Source organism: Haliotis rubra, unplaced genomic scaffold (assembly GCF_003918875.1).
Source record: "Haliotis rubra isolate DU_JTF1 unplaced genomic scaffold, ASM391887v1 Scf12, whole genome shotgun sequence".
NCBI lineage: Eukaryota > Metazoa > Mollusca > Gastropoda > Lepetellida > Haliotidae > Haliotis > Haliotis rubra.
In genome coordinates this window covers 2,702,045-2,719,924 of record NW_025765114.1, presented here as the reverse complement: position 1 = coordinate 2,719,924, position 17,880 = coordinate 2,702,045, and the positions used below count along the sequence as shown (strand labels likewise).

The 17,880-nt window shown below is 39.3% G+C and overlaps 1 protein-coding gene across 2 annotated transcripts in view; it reads right to left on the bottom strand.

The window, feature by feature from the left end:
- The window catches only part of LOC124262554 (short transient receptor potential channel 3-like), a 215,569-nt gene that overhangs the window by 93,894 nt on the left and 103,795 nt on the right, over positions 1 to 17,880 (bottom strand). The gene's annotated exons all lie outside the window — the stretch shown is intronic.

Genomic DNA, 17,880 nt, shown 5'->3' with positions numbered 1-17,880 from the left:
AATTCTGCTGTTGAGACCGAAAGAGAGAAACTTGTTCAACGCTGAGACATTTAAAGCATAGGTATTGATTGCTCAGCAGGAGAGCGGAATAATCATATTATCGAAATAAACATGCAACTGGTCGAGTCACACGCGGTGTGTGGCATCAGCACTTCAGGAAACGAGCAGGCTCAATTCGAGAATAGAAATGGGGCTTTATATATCTTACTGAGGTCGACCCGAGCCCACAACATTGGAATTCGATTATGACAAACCGACTTTGAAGAGACTTGGGATTTATTCCCGTGCGCTATCAATAACGAGGTGGCGCCGGGGAATTTGGTGGGAAGGGTCCGTGGTATGACATGCCTCACTTGATCCGGGGAGATTACCATGTGCCCAGATCTCATCATACATGTGAGACATGCATTTTATCCTTGACCTCCACGCTGGTCATGCTACCTTGTGGTTCTTGCAGTACAAACAGCTGTCTCTTTCAGTATCATACGTTTTAAATGTACCTATCACAAATGCGCTTTGTTTCATATGATTCAAACTGACCCGTATGAATATTTTACTATAAGGAAAATAAAATTTCCTTGGATCTGAACCAGTGTACACTTACCTGTACGAAATTGTGTTTCATTGTACTTGGTTTTATGATTATTATGAACGTTCTACATATGTACCTTCACGAACAAATAACTCATATGGTATGATTCAGCATTAGCCGTTTGGTACAAAAACTGTATGAATGCGTTTCATATTGTACATGAATGAGCCTATATAAACTGTTTGATACACAAACCTGTGGAGCCATGTTTCATATTGTACATGAATGAGCTTATATAAACTGTTTGATACTCAAACCTGTGGAGCCATGTTTCATATTGTACATGTATGCATCGATAGGTAGATCTTTAAATACATGTTTAATAGTATAAATGTATCATGGAATCTTCACCGTGTTTTACAATTACCTGTGTAATTGTCATCTATGTGTTTGCATACATTCACTACACAGGCACAAGGATGCCTTCTTACACATGTGTTCCGTACACTGGGATCAATCAGCTTTGCTGGACCAACAAGTATATTTTTTTCATTCCAAGAAATAACGAGGTTTCGCCGTATTTAACTAAGTAATGCTGCAACAGGGTCATCCACGCGGCATCAGATAAAATCATGTTGTCAGGCTCCTCATGTACTGGATGGTCGTACCACAGATGGCAGGCATTGTTATGGAAATATGTCCCGTGACCTTTTCACAGGTTTTCCTTTAACAGCAAAAACATCCTCACATACACAGTCATAAAAAGTCAATTTGAATATTGCTTGACATTTTAACGACAGTCATAAAAATGCAGAAAAGAAATCGATTTGTGTTTAAAGTCTTGGGTGGTTCAAATGCCAGTTTTAATAAAACTGTTGATTACATTTACTTCAGGAAAGAGATTGTAACATCATGCATGTTTCTGTCTTGGGGTGCTACCTGCAGCCAAGGGACGCTCATCTCAATTCTTTTTCCATAATGTTCTCGATGATTTCCAGGAGAATAAGAGATAAATTGCAACTTATTTACTTCAACTCGGTTTTTCGCCTTTCGCCTTTCGAAGGTGGGCTATTCGTCAAGATTAACACACACGGACAAAAAGGTGAAAATCGATTCTTTTGAAACATGACTCTCAACACAGATGCTCCCTAATCAAGTTTCTCATGTTCATTAGTCTATCACACCATGTCAGTGACAAAGTAAGTTTTCCTCTTTATTTGTTGTTGTCATCTGAACGTGACCCTTGCCTTACGGTACTAGCACAGAATATAAAGGGATTTCATTTATCCCTGGATTTGAAGCCTGGCGCCAGCTGAAGCCGTTATGTTGTGTTGGTGCGGACAGAGGGATGATGTGCGTTTTGAAATGAATTGTCATTGATGTGTCGGTATCAGCTGGAGGGTAGAAATGTCGAATGAGAACTGACGGAGAGATATGTTACTTAGTAACGGGCAAAATATGCTCTGCATGATTTGTTACAAAATATTTTGGCAAGGCAATATAAAGCGGCACATGAGATCGTATTTGAGGTTTTAGTAAGTGTGTGTTAAAAGCATTTGAGAACTTCCGTTTCACTTAACAGTTCTAGGTTAGCGTTGTACAATAAACATTTTTCACGACCAAACTCAGTCTCACTAACTCTCTCTCGGTAGAGGTTTACCATGCACTGAGGTTCCATACTGACGACATCTCTTAAGCTAACCGAGTAGACGATGTGGCCGTCAAACACCCGTTTATGCCCCTTGTCAATATTCCAGCGTAAGTTGGGTTGTTAACAGTAAAGTAACATTTTGGAATACAATGTCTGAAAGTCCTAACATTCTATACTATGTGAATCTAAATGGCTCTTTCTTGTTTTCAAAGAAGACTTGAATATGTTTCAGCGGAAAAGAAACTGTTTATTTCATCAACTTTTGGCTCGACTGGTTTTGTGAAGTTTCTAACACTATAAACATTCTCACATACTAAACTTCGATATTTTGATCACTTAAGAAAATTGGTGTTGATGTTTTATGGTATAAATATAGTTGCAACGATAGCTTTTGCTACAAAGGTTCAGAACTGCCTCCTTCAGCGGCATAACAGATTGCCGTCATGTCAGGCATTGGTTCTTGTTGAAGCCGGAAAAAGTCCCGAGAGCCCAATTGATTCGGTAGTGTCGTTATGAATGAAAGCATGGTACAAACAGTGATATCTTTATTGGATTGATGTTATGGGAGTCCGCTCTGCCCACAGTCTGCATAGTAACTTAAAATCAAAACTTCGTTTTTTTGAAATGAATCACAGCGTCAATGAGAGGCAGATGAAGCCAGAGAAGATGGTCGCACTTTCTGTAAATGTTCATGTGTGGGACATACATTGGGTTTTTTAATATCGCAGAAAATAGCTTTTTCGCGCCGACCTGCAACTAGTCGCAACTCTCAAAACTATTAGGGCGGTGGGTTAGCCAAGTGGTTAAAGCGTACGCTCGTCACGCCGAAGACCCAGGTTTGATTTCCCCACATGGGTACAATGTCTGAAGCCCGCCCATTTCTGGTGTTCCCCGTCGTGATATTACTTGAATATTGCTAAAAGCGGCGTAAAACCAAACTCACTCGCTCGCTCACTCACTCACTCAAAACTATTAGTTAATGTCAGGAGCAGTGACCCACATTTTCAGTATTTGATGATGGACGATCATATCACACAGCAGCCAGTCAACGTTTATTGTAGTGCTATCTTCTGAAACTGGAAAGTATTCATCTCTAACAGCCCATTTGGTATCACCACGAAACAATGAAGTATGCGAGTGACTACGGTTCGGGTAACGCCGCGCTTTTAACAGTATTTAAATTGTGTCACATGATGCAGGATTGGTGTGGGAAGGAATCTCTGTAATGCAGGTCTAAGAAGTCTCTAATTTGGCGAAACCAACTAAGGCTTTTGCTCAGAAAACGAGAACAAGACCAAAGCTATTTTCAGTGAATTTCTTCTTAATTAATTCAACTAACAGACTGATTAATTGTTGGTACCAGTTATTCTTGAAGTTCCTTCCACTGGCAATGGGGGATTTGAATTCCAAATATACTTCTCAAAAGTAAATGACATACAAAAAAAACAAGATATGTTTTCCATATGAGATGATATTCAAAGACAATGTATCTTCATCCCTATGAAACGTTTTCCCTTCAAGCCCAATGCATGTAAGCAACATGAGATGAAGAGACTAACTATTGCTGTGGTAGCAGAACATCAATACATCATAAATATTATGGCAAGGCAATATAAAGCGGCACATGAGATAGTATTTGAGGTTTTAGTAAGTGTGTGTTAAAAGCATTTTAGAACTTCCATTTGTCACGGTATTATCAAATTTGACTTTGAAGGAATATTCAAATCATCGGTCTAAGTAAAGTAAGTTGCAACACAACCTTTGTAGGATTAATGCAAAAGGACTATGCTGACTTCATATTTATACAGATATAATAAGCACATTGATGCTTTGGTCATAAACTCGCTCACTCCATGGGTCCGAACATCGAGTGTCCTTTCGGTGTAGTATTGTCATATTTCTCGCCACGGTCATGCTTCACAATCACACTGTCACCATTGTCGTACCCGTTTCGGATCCTGCTGCCACTGACAGGAATCAAGATCTGAGTCACTGAACACCACTGTTGTCAATGCTGTCATCTATGTCATAATGTCATCAATGTTGTCATCTATGTCATAATGTCATCAATGTTGTCATCTATGTCATGATGTCATCAATGTTGTCATCTATGTCATAATGTCATCAATGTTGTCATCTATGTCATCAATTTTGTCATCTATGTCATAATGTCATCAATGTTGTCATCAATGTTGTCATCTATATCATCAATGTTGTCATCTATGTCATAATGTCATCAATGTTGTCATCTATGTCATAATGTCATCACTTTTGTCATCTATGTCATGTCATCAATGTTGTCATCTATGTCATAATGTCATCAATGTTGTCATCTATGTCATAATGTCATCAATGTTGTCATCTATGTCATAATTTCAGTCACTATCACAACAGTCACCGTGGTTACCAATTTCATACATTTTGTCACATTCACAACTGCCTCAATTGCCATCAGAGCCATCATCACCATCATCTGCATTGTCGCCTCATTGGTTCCTGTTTTACGTTATTTCGTCACATTACTCAAAGTGTTCAGTTACGATAGCTGATACAATGGCCATCAAAAGTCATGAAACAACTGTATTACTGACATTAACAGTGTCCTTATATAAAACAATCAGACTGGTGTATCGATTTTTTTTCTGGGGACCTCCTTAATCAAGGGTCAGTCAGAGAATAATAGTATGCCATATATCTTCAACAGAGGCAGTGTGGATGTTGGTGTTGTCTCAACGACAACATGTGCAGCCAATAACGTTCTCTTCCGGGGTCTCCAATGAAGGGCAATTTCATACATACACAGAGAACGGAAGCTGGCGAGAGATAATTCAAGATATGGAACCAGAGAAAAGGAACATGTCTGATGACGTTTAAACCATATCTGCCATCTATAGACACTTCAAACACGCCAACATGTAAGGGGATATGCTGAATATTATCAGTATTTGTGAAATGAATGAAGAAATCTTCAAAGCAGTGATAGATCCCTAAAACACACGGAGTGAAAAGGAAACGACGTGTGATTTGTGATCAGAGATAGCGGAGTGATGTCTTCGGAGAGACTTGTATTATTTTCCATAGTTCGGGTTTGCACTGCGCGTGTCTATATGTAGAAGTGATAAAAGAAATGTTTTTCGTGATATTACATAAATAATACTCTTGGGTTGAGAAATTAGTTCATGAATTCATTCCATGAGTGTTAAGATGCTTTTACATGGCGAGAAAGAGCCTCTAATATATTTGCAACTTAAGAGACGTACAAAAAGTCTTCAACAAGAATAACACAATTCTCTCACAGTTGATGAAGCAAATGTTCACTTTTAAGAAACGCCAACTACAACATGCCACAGGATACTTATCCCTAAGAACATCGCAAGTGATATGTACCAGGTAGACCATAAAGGATGTTATATACAGATGGATGTGGGAATAGTGTACTTGAAGTTACACGGAATGGTGTTGTGTCAGTGCGATGAAACACAGCGGGGAGTCTGATGTTTCAGGGTGATCAACAATGCTTCAGTAATGTTTATTAGGCAAAATATTCTCAGCGAGTTGATGGTTTAAGGAATTTCTGCCCACAGTGAACTAACACAATGCGTTCTCAATCGAAAGGTTATACTCTATGGTAGATGCCAGTCAAGCATTCAGAGAAGAATATATTTCAACACAGCCGAGAAACAAAACTGACGTGAGGTTGTTGTTCAGATGACGTAACGTCACGGAATATTGCTAACGTCATATTATATAATTCTATATGTCACGTCATATCGCTTCAACCAGTCAGCATTTTCAGCGGAAACTTTTTCACGTGATATATCTACTCTAAAATAACGTAGGAATCTATATTTTTTTGGAAAAATCTAAAAAGTTTATAAATAAATAATTGCTATTGATCCTAATCTGTATTGAGAACTGATCTGTATTCATAATGTTAGACCGGAGCTATTTCATTGATGCATTATCGGCACACGTCAGGTAATGATGTCAGCGACGCTGGAGCACACCGACGTTTCAAGTTACCTTTCAAGTCTGACAAACAGATACTAATTCGTTGAACATAGCAATCTTCTAGATGTGAATGACAATTCGTTTGAATTCATCTCGGCTTTGAAATCATGAACAGAAGGTCATAGGTTGCGGCCGAATAGGAAAGTACACATTGATACTTCAATATAGTTTTATACGTCAACTTGATTAGATAATACATATAATGAGATTTCATTATATTTCATCGAACAAAATGCCTTTGACAGCAGAGACGTTCTGTTCGTGTAAAACTTCAATATCAAAGCATTTGGAATAGCTTCACCGGTACTGTGGAAATAATGGTGACATTTGGTCAAAGTGTTTGCAGTTTTCAGGAGTGAACAACAAGGTAAAGAAACTAACTGTGACAGCCATTGAGAAATAACACATCTGGCATTACATGCCGTTTGGTATTGCAAATAATTAAACATGTCTTCATCGTCTATACACAAGGGATATAGCACAGCCTGTACCTTGGTATTTGTTTGAAACTTTGTACAACACAATCCAAATTCATGAAAAGTATTTGACGCAAATATAACAGTCATGTAGATATACATTCTTTGAGAGGCATTTTAAAAGTTGGGAAGTACAGATTCTTATGCCGTTGTCAAGCATTCCTGCAACGTTTCGCTACAGATTCAATTCTTCTACAACGGTACAAGAATCTGTATGGAAACGTCGCACTCACGAAATAATGAAGTTGTTATCGATAAAGTTTGGTAAATATTGTAAATATACATGTAAAACATTGTTCAGCATGTTGGTAAAACTGAATTACCAATTCGTGCAAAGCCTTTAACGAACATGAAACATTAAATAAGCGTCTTTGAGTAGTATGTTTTTTAAAATTCCCCATCCAACTGTCAGTGTGACGTAAGTTGTTGTCAATAAGTTGTTATCTTTCACATTGGTTCCTCAGCGCCATACCTTACTTGCTGGTGACACCGAAGTGATCTGCTGCTAGAATCACTTCAGGTTTTCCTTCCGCTAAACCCCAGGTGTATGACTCAACTCCTGGTCAGGTCATGACGTTTAAGTCCTAACTCAATCATATCTCCGAATATCTGAAGCAGCCGGGTGTGGATTCGGGCGTGGATTGTCTGCTGCCTTTGCGCTGAACATGATGCTAACACACGTCTTTTCATGTCGCTATGCAGAGTATTTTACTTTTGTAACCACACGAAATGTCTACCACCAGGTCAGATGCCCACAACCTCTATAATGTCAGAGTGAAAAATACCAGCATGTTATCTCAGCGAAACAATTCAACAATCACCTGTCAATAATGACCTGTTTTGAGCTATCAACTGTCAGAAGATAATGATCAGATCTCGAAGAGACCGATCTTCAGTGTGTCTTGGACGCCTTTTTAACATCTTTACGTTTTTAAAATTTGTGTTTCTTTGAGAACAGTGTTAGTAATGTAGGAAAAGTATGAATATATATTAAATTTTCCTGTTTCATCTGTCCAACTGGCTTCCCCCGTAATTTCAAACATTCGTTTTGTAGACACACGTTTCCTGCGAAGCTAATACTTGCACCTAGTTAGACTCCAGATATGTGAGCAATACATTGATGGATTAAACGTGCCAAGAATCAACACTCACATCTATGTCTGAGGTTTGAAAATAGCCGGTGTTGTCTGTTATTTCCCTGACGGGGAATGATGTTATTTACAACAATTATGGTGAAAGCTAAGGGTTGTTATGAACGAACATGTATTTGAAAATGAAATACGCACTTCAGAGGAATGAAATTAATGTGTGTTTTGCAATGACGTTCGGCTCGCGGCAGAGTAGTAATTGAACGTGTTTGATCTGCAATTGTCAGGGCTATTTTTAAAGAACAGTGTTAATGAAAAACAGCCAAGGTCATGCCAGCATAAACATGGAAGTAAATATATGTAGGGGTGTATATAATTGAAAGGTGAGCGAACCAACAATTATACAACTGATACTGGATGCATTGGACTTCAACATCCTTAATTTACAACGCCTTCAGAACCCAGAATGAAATATGCACGATACTTTAACTCAAATATTGCGTAATAAGGTTGGTTCGTGGAAGGCAATCATTTTGAAATTGAATTTGTAACAGAATAGACTGTAACAATATATTTACAAACAAACACGCCGGTTGGGATCCTTCAACAATGATTAATGTATCCGGTTATTTGTTAATTCTGCAAGCTTCTTGTCGAACGATACAGTTCGAATTAACGGGCTTACACTGTAACAAGTTTGGTTTTCTAACAAGATTTAGTATTTCCTTTGGTTTCAGGACTGATTCTCGTGTAAACGATATAATGCAATCTGACCCGCGCGCCCCAATTCTGTCACACAGTAGACTCGTTCCACTTTGGAGATGCCACCACGGATAATTCCAGTATGTGAGATTTCCAAACTTGGAGGAGGTATTTTATCCATCTGTCAATCAGGTAGGGAAGATAAGACTTGATTTTGTCTTGAACAATCGATACCTTTTCCATAAATTACAGGCTTTGTGCCGTCTTGTCACCGAAAGAGCTTTGTTTGAGAGATAACAGACTATTAAACTCAATGACTTGTTCAATAGTGTGCCTATACAATGTTAAGCTTCGTCTCAGCGGCCTATATGTCACGTCAAGAAGATGAGGACCCGGACATATCGTTGTGGAATCTTCAAACGTGCTTGTCCTAATATCTCAATGGCGCCTTATATTCGCCTTCAATTGATATAATACTTCCCTATGTATATTTTCTACGTGTATTGTAACATGTTCTGTGTCTGTTGTAAGCTGTTGATGTTCTGGGGCCAACAAGGCAAACGCCATGTCAACATCAGGGGGATAAGGTTTGTAACATGTTCTGTGTCTGTTGTAAGATGTTGATGTTCTGGGGCCAACAAGGCAAACGCCATGTCAACATCAGGGGGATAAGTTTTTGTGGTTTGTAACATGATCTGTGTCTGTTGTAAGATGTTGATGTTCTGGGGCCAACAAGGCAAACACCATGTCAGCATAAGAGTGATAATATAAGTTGTTCACTGGTCACGAGGTGGGTATGGGTGTTTGTCTCACCCCGCTTCAGCACATCCCAGCTATATCATGGCGGTGTGTGGAGTATCCAGTCCTGGCATTCCAGGACATCCTGAACATCGATCCACTCTTTTCGGAAACCAGGATTACCAAACCAAAGTTACCACGTCTGATCACCCCATCCATTCAGACACCTCTTCTGACAAACATAGGTTGCTAGGGGCCTGTTAAAGGACATAGGTGCGATGCAGGAATTACTCATCCATATTTAAACATAGTGTAAACAAGATAACATGACAGCTATTTCCAGTAAAATATCCGTAAACAGGTGTATTGACATGTCCTGTTTCTTCCTCCAGAACATGACATTGGTAGTGAAGATAGGGTTTTAGCGAGATGCCATAAGTTACATGAATTAAGATTTAGTGTATGTTTGCTAGAAGGAGTGTACTCCAACCATCACGAACACAGCTACTTAGCAACAAGCTATTCTTAAACCCATCTAAATATATTATGTTACAAAGGAATTTAAGCATAAATGTCAATGTATGAACCAGAACCATAGATTCATAACTATTTACATGAGATCATAACACAGCTTAAATATAAAGAACTGGGTTGTCCTAAAAAACACCTTGGTGATATCTGTCTCTATGATCTCTTAAATCGGTATCTTATCTACATGCAAACCATCTCGTGGTTAATAGCTGTGCATTCTATGAAGTCCACACTATCAATGATAGGAAGAATGGGAGTACGTGAGTGAATATGGAAGACGCCGACTTGGACGGCGGAGGACATGGGAGGCATTGTCAACAATAGCAGTAGAACATCATCGTTCAACTGTTTTGGGAAGCAGGACACTTGACAGCATCTGTGTGAATGCATCAGTTTTAAACCTTATGATGTTTTTCTTACATTTGATAAATCAATAAATCGTGACAAAAAACTAAACTTTGAGAAGGATATTATGACGTCACAACGATCGATTATGACCCCAAAAATAATCTTAGTTTGAGAATGGCATGATGTTGGCTTCTGGGAAACAAATGTGAGTCGATAAGGCAGATGTCATCAAAAGATCACATATCAGATTTCTGTGCAGTAATCGTATAAAAAGATAACCTCGTTCATGCGGACGGGTACGTTTTCAAATAGTAGCAGATCGGACAATGGAATGTTTCACACGAATTGAACAAGACCATAACATATTATTGAACAGATATTTAAAATAAACTTTGACAAACATTTTACTAAACACATTATTACAAAGAACATAACATTGTACACTATATAGGTGTGGTGGACCAGTGGAGCTAGAGTTAATTTTCTGCGCCCAAAGGCACGGGTTCGATTCCAAAAGTGAACAGATATTTAAAATAAACTTTGACAAACATTTTACGAAACACATTATTACAAAGAACATAACATTGTATACTATATAGGTGTGGTGGACCAGTGGAGCTAGAGTTAATTTTCTGCGCCCAAAGGCACGGGTTCGATTCCAAAAGTGAATATCAGAATGGGTGACTATTGATAGAGTTCCAAAGCGTAGCAGAGTACATGTAGACTAGGCAATGGCTCAAACAGCGGGCATCGAACAAGTACGGGTTGAGTTTCCTTTCAAGACAGGTGGGCAGATGTTTGTTTCTCTCTTTAAGTTTCTTTGTTGATATTTGTCATTGTTAAACTCTATGAGAGCCTTTTATGAAGCAAATGTTGCTCGTATCATTTGGGTTTCGCTTTTCGTTGAAAATTGAAAATGTTCCTATAACAATTTGAGATAACTTGTTGAACGTTTAAGGTACAATGTACTAAATCCAGGCTCATGCTTGAAGTGACACATATAATCGTGTTTCATTAATATGTATATCAAAATGATACAGACCAGCACAGTTTGCATAGGGCCTCAGCTGTAATAACATGAAACACACACTCAATCTCAATTGTCAAATCCTAATCCATTATTACTGACATATCAACACATTTCTCATATACGTAAGTGTTACACTTACAACCGTCATTGTACATGTAATTTACTGGCATGACGATCATGACGCAAACTGCTCCAAAGAACACACAGAACACTTCCAACAGAAACTCTGAATCTTTTAACAAGGGCCCTCCTGAAGACGTTATAGGGGAACCTGAAGAGACAGCATTCCCGAGAATTTCAGAATTTTTTCAAATTCCATTTAAATAGATCTGAAAATAGATGTAATAAGGTTGTCATTCCCAAACTCTTCACTTGCAAAAGTCCGAAAAGAACATGATAATTGGCTTTCGACATCCAGTCCACTGTCCGACTGGCGGAATCCAAGACTCATTAATTGCATGTATAGATCTTTGACCCTGCAGTGCTGCAGAATTGGCAGACAGACATTGATATGGTTCCGCTTCCTCCCATGGTAATGGGGTGATATAGGTTACCATGGTCAGGATGTGATTTGGTAAGCGACAAGAATTGTGTTAAGGCAGGCTTTGAAAGCGCTCCTCTTGGTCGGTGCATTGTAATCTAAGCAACACGAAAGGGATGTTCATAGATGGTTAGGCTCAGTAGATATGTATTTAATGCGTATTTACTAAGCAAGAATGACCATGATGAATTACATATTCTCGTAACACTCCATCTCTGGGTGACGTTTACAACACGAACTTATAATACGTAGCTGAAATTTGAATTGAGTTTTGTCAAACAGTAAAAGAAGGATATTCTTTTTCTCAAAATGTCAATATATTGTTTTTCAAGACAGGTGTTGCAATGCTTACATGAAAGTTAGGTGTCAGGATTACATGATGACCTGGTTCGGTTTGAGTCGTAACATAAACAAAATGTTGACCTGTTCACAACTCCTCAGTTACTATCAGGTCTCTCTATGCAAGGGGCAGAGGGATAGTCTTATTTCTGTCTCGTATAGGCAAATAAGACGTTGGTGATACCAATTTCTAATCAATTCTTAGCATTTCTTAATGAGGTCATTCAAACAACCACATGGATCTTCTGCAACCTAGAAGTGTATTACTTACTTCAATCTACCAACAACTGTTGACCCGTATTATATACAACAGTAGCTAAATCTCACATTTTGCATTGGTTACAATGTCTAGACCTATGTGTAGCGATGATCACGTGATCAATTTAGAAACAGCTCCCTCCCGACATAACTTGTAGGAAATTTAGCCTATATCTGAATTGGAACCTTGCCATCCAAACGTGGAACACGAGTTCTTACTAATTATTTCCTTTATGCAATGTGAACAGTTTCCTTCTGTTACGTCTATAGAAGCGAGCGGGGAGTACTTCTTTTTGTTCAGTAACGACTATTTCTGGTCTCGCACAATCACACTACCCTCTCCTTCTCCCGAGAGTACCCGTAGCCGGTGTTGGTACAGGAATGCTCCTGCTGAACGATTTACTGTTGGAATCCCCTGTCAAGTTGTTAGGGGTTTGTAGTTAATTCTATAAAAGACTCTCCAAATGACAAACTCCATTAAGGAATACATGTGAGGAAAATAAACATTCAACACGTTCTGTTCATGAATTCCCTAACTGGCTACACTTGAAACAGATCACACATACCGATATTAACTTAAAAGTACATATCATCGCATTAGATCGATAATGTGATACCATGGCGATATGGTATCGGCATGGTGTATTATATTAGAGCTTGCAATAATATGAAACAGATGTATGAAAATTGGTTACGATTCATTCAACATTGTCATTGTCCGATGCAATACGTAAGCCTCCTGTTAGAACGAGTGTTATATACAAAACGACACCATGGCACTTTGGTATCAGCGTGCTTCAGTGAACCTGGCTGTTACGTACGTCAAGTCATGTGAAACCTATACACTTCCAGCAGCCGAGTCGAGGTGACATATGCTCTCCGCCATGTAACCTGTATCGTGTATAACCTGTACACTAAGGCAAATCTCATGCTGAAAACTTGCCAAAGGACAGTGGAAGCTAAATATTATCCAAACTTGTCCATAATTCCATTTTATCCCACTATTTTGTACATACCTCACATTTATAGCTGAGAAAATGTGCTTTAAACATAACCGACACAACCACCACAGCTACCCACCATCCAAACCCACCACTCACACACTCACTCACACACGCACGCGCGCACACTCTCACACACGCGCTCACTCACTCTCACGCTTGCACACTCCCTTACTACAAACCCCCAAACCCAACACACACACACACCCTCTCTCTCTCACGTGAACACGTGGGGTTCGTCAAAACAAGAAATTGAATCATATATCATTTAAATTAGTGCTTTGGTAAAAATGGAAAAATGTGTCCTCCATGTGTCGACATGAAACACTTTAAAATCTTAACTATCCTTAAATGTTGTAACATTGATCAAACAATTTCTGAGCAAGAGGTAGCTGTGTGATGCTCTTTAAAATCTTGTTAATAACAGCATGTTTGGTTATGCCCAAAAGTTGTGAAATCTAAACACCAAAGGCTCGAGCTGTTTGAATATTGCTGGGCATGAAGGGAAAGTTGACTACTTAAAACTTGCAGTCATCACTCTTGACATGCAGTCTTGTGGCGAGTGTTTTGTCACTGTCAATCCTGTGCATAGGTCTAAACATGAAACAGATCGGGCGGTACGACTGATCTCCTTTATTCTAGTTAAGGTGGGGAAATCCGGAGAAGGCAGTTTGGTATTTGGTGGTTATTGAATGACTAGATCATCGTTATTACTGAGGTTTAAGCTGAAATTCTTGACTAAATTAGATAATTTTGATTTTGTCAATCTGTGCTGAAATTATTCCGATTATGTTTGTGCATCGATGGTATCAATAAGAATGTCCGACATTTCACATATTGGTTTTATTTCAGAAAACATCAGATAGCATTTGCTTTCGTTCTTAACAAGTTGTTCCGGCGCTCTAAGGACAGATGTGCAAATGTGTCTATGGTTACCGCGTTCTGTTATGAAAGCCACCTGGATTACAGAATGAAGTTTAACCTGAAGTTTGCCATGTTGGATGTGGGTTTACAATGTTGAAAACATTTTTTGTGAAAGGTGTGAACTGAATTGGTTCTTTTCTGAGACTGTAAAAAGTCACTCATATTCTTTGAAGTTTAGAGAATTAGCGTGGTATTTTTCCACTAGTTTTATATAAACCCTGTTGATAAAAAGAAAACCCTTCCTTGGTTGCATTAAAGATTATGGACAGAGATTGTTTAGGTACATTTGCTGGACCAAGCTCTTTGTATCACTCTTTGTTCGGATATGTATGGAGCTTTGATGACCAGTACCATACTGGAATGGACATGTGTTCAGGTTTAAGAGTCGTTGGAACTGCAGCATGGTTTGGGCACATTTCTGTATATATACTGGCCTTATATAAAGCATCAACTGATTTGTCACTTATACTAAGTTCCTCTTTATCAGATAAGTAAAGTACTGGTGCTCAAAAGCATCACTATCTTAAGTATTAGATGATATGAAATAACATAACTATTATATGTAAGCTATCATCATCCGAGGCCTTGGGAACTACAAACATGGAGACAAATGCTCCCCGTAAAGATGTCGTCTATGACAAACAAATCAGTGGTAAAATTTTGACCATTGGGCATGAACTAACAAATCAACATGAAACAAAAACTACGTTCTCAATCAGAATTACTGAATACAATGTAATCAATATCCCTGCTCTTTTCGGCCATACCATCGTCCTTTGCTTTTGTATGTCCTGTTGATGAAAGACTTTGGCATAATGCAGGACGTAAAATTTATTATGGCTTATCTAAGGATCGTTTAATCCTAGTTCGGGTTTCATGTTCCGATATATACTAGGCACTTAAAGAAACTGTGCATACAAAAATTTAAAATGTAAATTTATCAAACCTGTGTAGACACATAAGGATTTAAACTCAGAGATTAGTGACATGTAACCAGCATGCATGCACGTGCCACGTTCCGTGACGTCAGTGGGTTCGTCCTTGAGACGTGCAATACGTTGTTGCACGTGCATTCCGGGAAAGAGAAACAGAGCAAATGAATGCCACACAATACTGTCACTTTGGAAAGCTCAACTCCTGCCCTTGCGATCGTTCAAAAAATTAAACGGCTATTGAAACGCATAGCATGCCAAGGCTCACGTCTGCACAACGTCATGAGGCCATTGGGATGGTCCGTGGGGGAATGTCTCAACGACAAGTGGCTGCACATTTCCACTGCCACCGGAACACCATTTCTGCACTGGTGAGACGCTACCAGAACACAAATGACGTCATCGATCGGCCACGTTCTGGACGTCCACCTGTAACAACGCCACAGGTTTCAGACTGCAGTGATGACTGCCCGAACCATCCCAGGACTTCGCCGTATTCACCCCAACACAGTTCGACAACGTTTACGTCATCACGGGATCAGACCACGACGTCCCGCCATACGGCCTATCCTGACACAACGTCATCGACAAGCTCGCCGAATGTGGTGCCGAAGTCATGTCCGCAGACCCTTGTTTTGGTGGAGAAATGTTGTTTTTACAGATTAGTCCAGGTTTAACATTTCCCATAGTGATGGACGTCAACGTGCCTATAGACGCGTGGGAGAACGTTATACACAGACCTGTGTCTTGGAGAGGAATCGCTTTGTGGTGGTTCCGTGATGATTTGGGGTGGATTAACAGCCCGCCAAAGAACTTCTTTAGTGATTGTTCAGGGCAACTTAACTGGTGTGGGCTACAGGGATCAGATTCTTCGACCTGTGGCAATTCCTTTTCTGCAACGTCATGGCCCTGGGTTAACATTCCAACAGGAAATGCCCGCCCTCATACGGCAAGGGTTGCTATGGATTTCTTGCAACACCACAACGTTGACTTACTGCCTTGGCCTGCAAATTCACCGGATCTCTCCCCGATAGAGCATGTTTGGGACGAGATGGATCGACGTCTACGCCGTCTTCCTCATCCACCAGATAACGTCCTTGACCTTGCAACAGAACTTGAGAGAATCTGGCGTGACATCCCACAAGCCTCGCTTGCACGTTTGATAGGCTCTATGCGTCGTCGATGCACTGCTGTTCTCAATGCCCATGGTGGACATACCCGTTATTGAGCTTGTGACATGGTCGTTTGACCCCTGTCTCGCTTGTGGACTCGTGACGTCATTGTGATTGACTTTTCAATTGAAATTCTCCCGACTTGTTATGGTCTCATGATCCCCCCATTAAAGTTTATATGTACCTTTGACATTGTTATCGTACTTATCAACTGGGATAATATTTTGACAATGCACAGTTTCTTTATGTGGCTAGTATAGTACAGATAAGCTACAAGATCATCGCCTCTAAACAAGCATCCGACATGTCTTCCTGTTACAGCAGTTCCGTAGCTTTCAAATTCCACCGAGATGAACTTGAAGCTCTAATTCGCATCTTGGAGCAGGGATATACATTTTCGTATATATCGAATTTGATTTGTGCAGTCTCTTGGGATCGTATTATATATATTGAATACAAACGTGTCCTTTTTCGAGAACCTTTGACGAACACCACAATCACAATTTGAATTAGAAACAGCGGGAACGCCACAGCTAATATCTCCTGCGGGCGATATCAATTTTATAAAACGAAACAACTGACAGAATCTATCAAGCTGATGAAATGAGGTCAAAAAGTCAAGCAAGGTCGATTTTTCAAATCATGTAATATAATGTACCAAAAATACCGTACATGTTAAGTTTGGCGTGGAACTGAACATTTAGAGTTACATCGGCAATATTTCAGCCATGTCATTATTATATAAGGTAAAACCTACTAAATACATTAAGAACATATAAAAACCTCTCCACAAAGGAAGTTAATGTGACCTGTCTCCATGTGTATGTAATTAGCTGTTGCTTAGCTTTGTGCAGATAACACTAACAATATGAACTGCTTCCAAATCTGTTTCAATTTTGTGTCAGACTTGTGTGAGTGCTAAGCCTGAATTAAGCTTTTCCACTTTCGGGAAATTTACGGGCAAAGGGTTTGTGCTAAGAAACCTGTGAAAGCGAATCCGGGATTCGAACCAATGATCGGCGAATCTCCGAAAGGCTAAGGGGCATTACTCGGTCTAGCGGCGGATTGCGGCGCCGAGGACCATCACTGTCACTGCTGTAACAAGGACAGAAACAGCTGGAAGTTATATGATGAGATTTTCATTAAACTAATAACAGCCAAAATATATGACGTTATTTACAATATTATCTGAATGTACACACTTGTTCCCCAAAATATTCACATATCACATGTACAAGCTTGCTTTTATAACTGTGATCATATTTTGAAATAAACAAATGCAGTAAATGTGATGTGGTGGTTGTAGATATATCGCAGTATGTTCTATATAAACCTGACCTTAATTAAACCAGATCTACTGAACCTACATGTAAGCAATATTCTCTCGACGGAATATATGTGTAATATAATCCACATATGTTCTGCGATCTCATATTTCAATTGTTGGGGATGTGAAATTGTCAATGAGATCAATTGGTATTCAAAATGATGAACAGATTCTCATTAATGGATAGCATCTGTGTTCTGTTCAAAGTCTGCATCAACGACTAAGCGCTAACCGCTTGGAAAAGTACATCTTACCATACACAAATGTTAGCAAAACTTG